Source organism: Pelodiscus sinensis, chromosome 14 (assembly GCF_049634645.1).
Source record: "Pelodiscus sinensis isolate JC-2024 chromosome 14, ASM4963464v1, whole genome shotgun sequence".
In the NCBI taxonomy this organism is placed as follows: domain Eukaryota; kingdom Metazoa; phylum Chordata; order Testudines; family Trionychidae; genus Pelodiscus; species Pelodiscus sinensis.
This window is the reverse complement of record NC_134724.1, coordinates 19,416,671-19,422,514: the sequence shown is the minus strand read 5'-3', so window position 1 is coordinate 19,422,514 and position 5,844 is coordinate 19,416,671.

Genomic DNA, 5,844 nt, shown 5'->3' with positions numbered 1-5,844 from the left:
TTCCCGAGCCCTTCCGGCACCGGCTGCGATTTAAAGGGCTCGCGCTGCGGGTTGGAGGAGAAGGTAGCATCAGCCCGGGGGTCAGGTCTCGTTCCCGTACAAAACGGGCCGGGCAAAGTTGGTGTTTGCTTTTCAGTGGAGCACGCTTCCTGAGCAGGCTAACACACGCCATTGCTGGGAGTGCCCCTAGGTACCGTTACTCGCAGTTCTGGAGTGTGTATAGGCAACATCATAAGGGGACAGACTGAAAATTTCCTATTTAAAAAAGCGTCCTTCCTTATGTTACCCATGGCCGTGTTCGGGTGCTAGGGCTGAGACCTCCTCCCAGGTTTGGCGATTCATAGTCCCGGCAATGAATTGCTTGAGCCCCGGCACATTTTTGATTACGAATTAAGCATTACTGTGTTCAGATTATTACAAACAAAAGACTCTCTCAAAGATCCCTTACCCTTTCTGGTTGGTGTTTTTCCTTTTGTTCACTGTTATTTAATTTTACCAATTTATTGATAAATAAATTGGTTAGTGAAAATAAAAGTCCTTTTCATTGTTTGTTTCTAGCTATTTTTAGCTTCCAGATCAGGTTTTGGTTCTCCTGCACCACAATGAACAATATTTAGAATGCAAATTGTTGGGGAAGATTTTTACATGCAAACAAAAATGTCACTTAAATTTGAAGCCACTGTGAAAACAATTCTATTAATTATAGGCTTGATAAAACTGATTTTTAACATTTAAGTTTTTGGAATGTCCCTTTCATAAGGAAATTCACTGGGGATTGGTCAATTTCCTTTATTCTCATTTGAGACTGACTCTTAATTGTTTGGAGGGCAGAGCTTGTGTTCTTTGCATATTCAAACCACAGGCAAATTTCCACAGATTTTATGAGGAGTTTGAGTAACATTGCAAGGAGGATCTTAATATGTTGTTATTAATATTATGTATCATTTGTATTGCAATAGACTGTAGTATTGTAGTAGTGACTTGCCCAAAAGTCAGGGCTGGCAAATAGCAAACCTGGGACTAGAACCCAGGTCCCCTAGGCCAGTGCCCTATACATACAATGGTGCTTCCCACTAGATTGGGCCTCAAGTGCAGAAAAACAGGTAATATTTTAACACAAATAAGCGCTATTCTCTATTTTAATGTGGTTCTGTTTCTCAGACTGCACCATGTTTTCTAAAAAAAAGTATTCCTACATCTTTTTTCTTTACTAATAATATGAAATGCTTTAGGGTTAGTTTGTGACTGGTACTTTCAGCTGTGCTGGCCCATGAAGGTGTTACTTTGAATGGGGTATAATGAGCTTCTTCTTTTGCTCTTAACCAGCTCTCCTAGGCTATGTCTACACTTGCAGCTTCTTGCATGAGAAATATGCAAATGAGGCTAAGCGTGGAATATCTCTGAGCTTCACTTGCATACCTAATGAGCCGCCATTTTTGCAGAAGAGGCTCTTGCACCAGAAGGAGCTGTCTACACTGCCCCTTCATGCGCAAGAAAAACCGTCTTGCGCAATGACACTATGCCAATTATTTTCACACATGGCCTTGCTCCCAGGACATCCCCCTCCTCTGGCCTGAGGACTGTTGGTCTCTGCTCACAAAGGAGGGCATGACCTCAGGGACAGTGTCTGCATGGATGACGGACCGCCTCTCCCTCTTTGTGTTCTCCACTGCTGGACCAGCCGGGGCTGAGGGGTGAGCTACCCCACCACAGCCAGCTGCCAGAGCCCGGGGGACCCAAAAGTGCACCAGGGTCCAGGAAGACCTCATGCACTAGCATGTCAGCATCCTGTGCAACATACAGCAGACCCTGGTGCAGAAGATACGTGACAACGCTGAGTGGCAGAACTGCGCAAGGGACCAGCTCATGCAGCGGTGTGACGTGTGCCATCGTGTTATGCATGATGGCACACCCGCCTGCTGCTGCTGCTCCTGGCTTCCACCCTCCTGCCCCCCTGCTATGCCCATTCCCCCTCTGCCTGCCCCTCACATGATGCCCATGCCCCCTCCTCCTGCCTCCATTGCCAACACTGACCCTGCTCTAGCCCCCGCTCCCTGTCATCCCTGGATCCACCCGACCCCTACTCCAACGAGATCCCTGCACCCGAAGTGGCACATCTAGCTGCCCCCTTCTCCCGCCAGGTTATGAGCCCCTCTCCCCCTGCACACCTTTTTTTAATGTAATATAAATACAGACTCGTTTTGTAACAAATCAGATAGGTGTTTTTATTGAGAGGTCAGGGAAGGGGGGAAGGAAGGGAATGTGGGGGGGAAGGGACAGGGCAGCAAGCCAGAGGCCCCTATTGGGGAGGCTGTGGGAAGAGTTGCTGTGGTGCTTGGGGCTACGTCTGGACTACCTGTGGCTTCCGAAAGAAGTTATGCAAATTAGGCACGAATTTGCATATCTTCTTCCAATCCCTTTTTTGGAAGAGAGAAAAAAAGTCTAGATGGGGTTTTCACGCAAACCCCCCCCTTTTTCGAAAGAACCTTGTAAACCTCATTTTTTCAGGAAGAAGGGTTCTTTTGAAAAAGGGGGGGGTTTGCGTGAAAACCCCCATCTAGACAGCTTTTCTTCTTCGAAAAAACCTCTTCCAAAAAGGGATCGGAAGATATGCAAATTTGTGCCTAATTTGCATATCTTCTTTCGGAAGCTGCAGGTAGTCTAGACGTGCCCTGAGCAACCCTCTCCCTCAGGGCCTCCCGGATGCTCACCCTGGCAGATGGCAGCTGTCTGCAGCTACTGGAAGGCTTGTCCTTTGCTGCCAGCTTCTGCCCCCCACCCTGGGAGGAAGGCCTCCCCCTTCCTCTCCACTATGTCGCGGAGGACACAACATGCTGCGATCAACTCGGGGATGTTGTGCTCACCCACGTCCAGGTGGGTCAGCAGCCACCTGAACCGTGCCTTCAGATGCCCAAAGGCGCACTCCACTTGGATTCGGGCCTGGCTGAGGTGGGCATTAAATTGGTTCCTGCTGGGGTCCAGGTGACCTGTGTTCAGCTTCATTAGCCATGGCATCGGGGGTAAGCTGTGTCCCCCACAATGCACAATGACATATACACGTCCCCAACTGCAAAGCCATGGTGGGGGAAGAATGTGCCCACCTCCAGCTTCCCATACAGGCTTAAGTTCCTGAGACATGGGCATTGTGTGCTCTGCCCTACAAGCCAACAAAAATGCCCGTGAACTATACACGGTGGTCAACCAGGGTCTGCAGCACCATTGAGAAGTAGCTGAGGGATTTGGGCTTATTTAGTCGGCAGAAGAAAAGCGTGAGGGGGGATTTGATAGCAGCCTTCAACTTCCTGAAGGGAGGTTCCAAAGAGGATGGAGAGAGGCTGTTTTCAGTAGTGACTGATGGCAGAACAAGGAACAATGGTCTTAAGTTACAGTGGGGGAGGTCTAGGTTGTTATTAGGAAAAACTATTTCAGTAGGAGGGTGGTGAAGCATTGGAATGGATTACCAAGGGACGTGGTGGAATCTCCATCCCTATGGCTACATCTACACTGCAGGCTTCTTGCGCAAGAACTGTTTTGCACAAGAGCATCAATGGCATTGTGATTGCTCTCTTGAGGAGGAAAGCTCTGATGGCCATTTTAGTGATAGGGGTTTCTTGCGCAAGAAACCCAGTTGCCCGTCCACACTGCCTTCTTGCGCAAGAGGGCTTATTCCTTGTGGGGAGAGGAATAATTATTGCGCAAGAAGCACTCTGTTCCGACACTTTACTGTAAATTTACTTGCGCAAGAACACAAGTGCAGTGCAGACATTCTGCAAGTTTTTGCGCAAGAACAGTTGTTCTTGCACAAAAAGCCTGCAGTGTAGACGTAGCCTAAAGGTTTTTAAGTCCTGGCTTGACAAAGCCGTGGCTGGGATGATTTAGTAGAGTTAGTCCTACTTTGAGCAGGGGGTTGGACTTGACTCCTGAGGTCTCTGCCAGCCCTAGGATTCTGTGATTCTATGACCTGAGCATGTATGCATACCTGTATAATTTACGAGAACTGTTTAAACAAAAATGAGGTTTCAGACAGTACGCAGGCTGGGTTCATTAATATAAAAATAATTTTCCATTGCAGATCTCATTATAGGAGTGGATGCAGAGTTTACATTGGTTGTGAAAAACCTCCACTATCAGTAATTTCCTTTCACTTACACCTCTCCTTTTTCATGAAAGAGGCTCCTTTCCTAAACCATTTTTGCAGACAAAACAGGACAATGGACAGCCTTCCATATTGTACAGTAACAAAACAGAACAAAAAACAGTTTACAGACTACTAGTGGATGTCTTTGAATGTCCAAATAAACATTTCTTGTTTCAGTCAGTGTATGGACTAGACACCCTGAAATCAGCTTGTAAAAAACATTCGAATGTTTCTAGCTCTGGCATTAGCCCTCAATGCTTCTGTCTCTGCAGAGCCTCACTGAAGTGGAATTGTGAGACCTGGCAGCTTGATAACGGCTTGATAATGACTGTGCTAAAGTATTACTAATAATAACTGGATGGGAGATGGAAACTCCTTGAGAAAGTTGAGAGTCTCTCACTAAGAAATCAGAGCAACAACAGTTAAAAAAGTAGTGTAAATCACAGTTAAATACCAAACTAGAGGGCTACGTCTACACTAGCATGATTTTCCGAAAATGCTTTTAATGGAAAAGTTTTCCGTTAAAAGCATTTTTGGAAAAGCGTATCTAGATTGGCAGGATGCTTTTCCGCAAAAGCACTTTTTGTGGAAAAGCGTCCGTGGCCAATCTAGACGTGGTTTTCCGCAAAAAAGCTCTGATCGCCATTTTTGCGATCGGGGCTTTTTTGCGGAAAACAGTACTGTGCTGTCTACACTGGCCCTTTTGCGCAAAAGTCTTTCAGAAAAAGACTTTTGCCCAAACGGGAGCAGCATAGTATTTCCGGAAAAGCACTGACAATCTTACATGAAATCATCAGTGCTTTTCCAGAAATTCATGCGGCCAGTGTAGAAAGCTGGCAAGTTTTTCCGCAAAAGCAGATGATTTTGCGGAAAAACTTGCCAGTCTAGACACAGCTGAGCTGTTTGGCCTTTAAAATGGATTTGAAACAGGGCTGAAAAAGCATTTACTGTTTTTATGTGTCTGATTATAATTTACATAAATAAGGATTTAACTCCCTTCTTTGCCTTTAATCATGCAATATATCCATAAATGAAATATCTATGTGGTATTATATACATAATATCTGACTTGTCTTTATAAATAAATCAGGGCAAGTTTCATAATGCTTACTGTGTTTTTTGTCTTCTGTCAGCACTACTGGCTTCTTTTAAAAGACTGTCTTGTTTCGCAATGGTCAGCACTAAACAAAGAAACAGCCATATCATTTAAACTATGAAATCTATACTGACATCATGGCCAGTTCTCTTCCATTATACTGCAGAATTGATGGCTCATTGTCAACTAGACATCACATATTTTTACTAATAGATTTTAAGCAGTCTGAAAAAAAAAAGGTTTTGGAACTGAAAAATTACTAAAACATTTAAAAGTGTTTATTTTAAAATAAAATGACTTTCAAAAGTTACTTTAGGACCCAGAAATGCAGCACTTTATATTTCTACTTTATACACCCAATTATTCTTGTCTATATTTCCCCCATATCTACATGAGAAAAGTATAAAAATAAAATAATTGATTTTTTTCCCTGACAAAATCTGAAGTAGTGTGTACCCAATAGTGTTTTGTCACTGATGCCTTTCCCTCCATAAAGTGTCATTCTTTCTTTTTTTACTAGTGTATTAGACTATTTTGCTTTCATTTACAAATGCAGAATATCTCTATCCACATGATCAAAGTCTGGAAGGCCATCTACCTCCTCATGCTC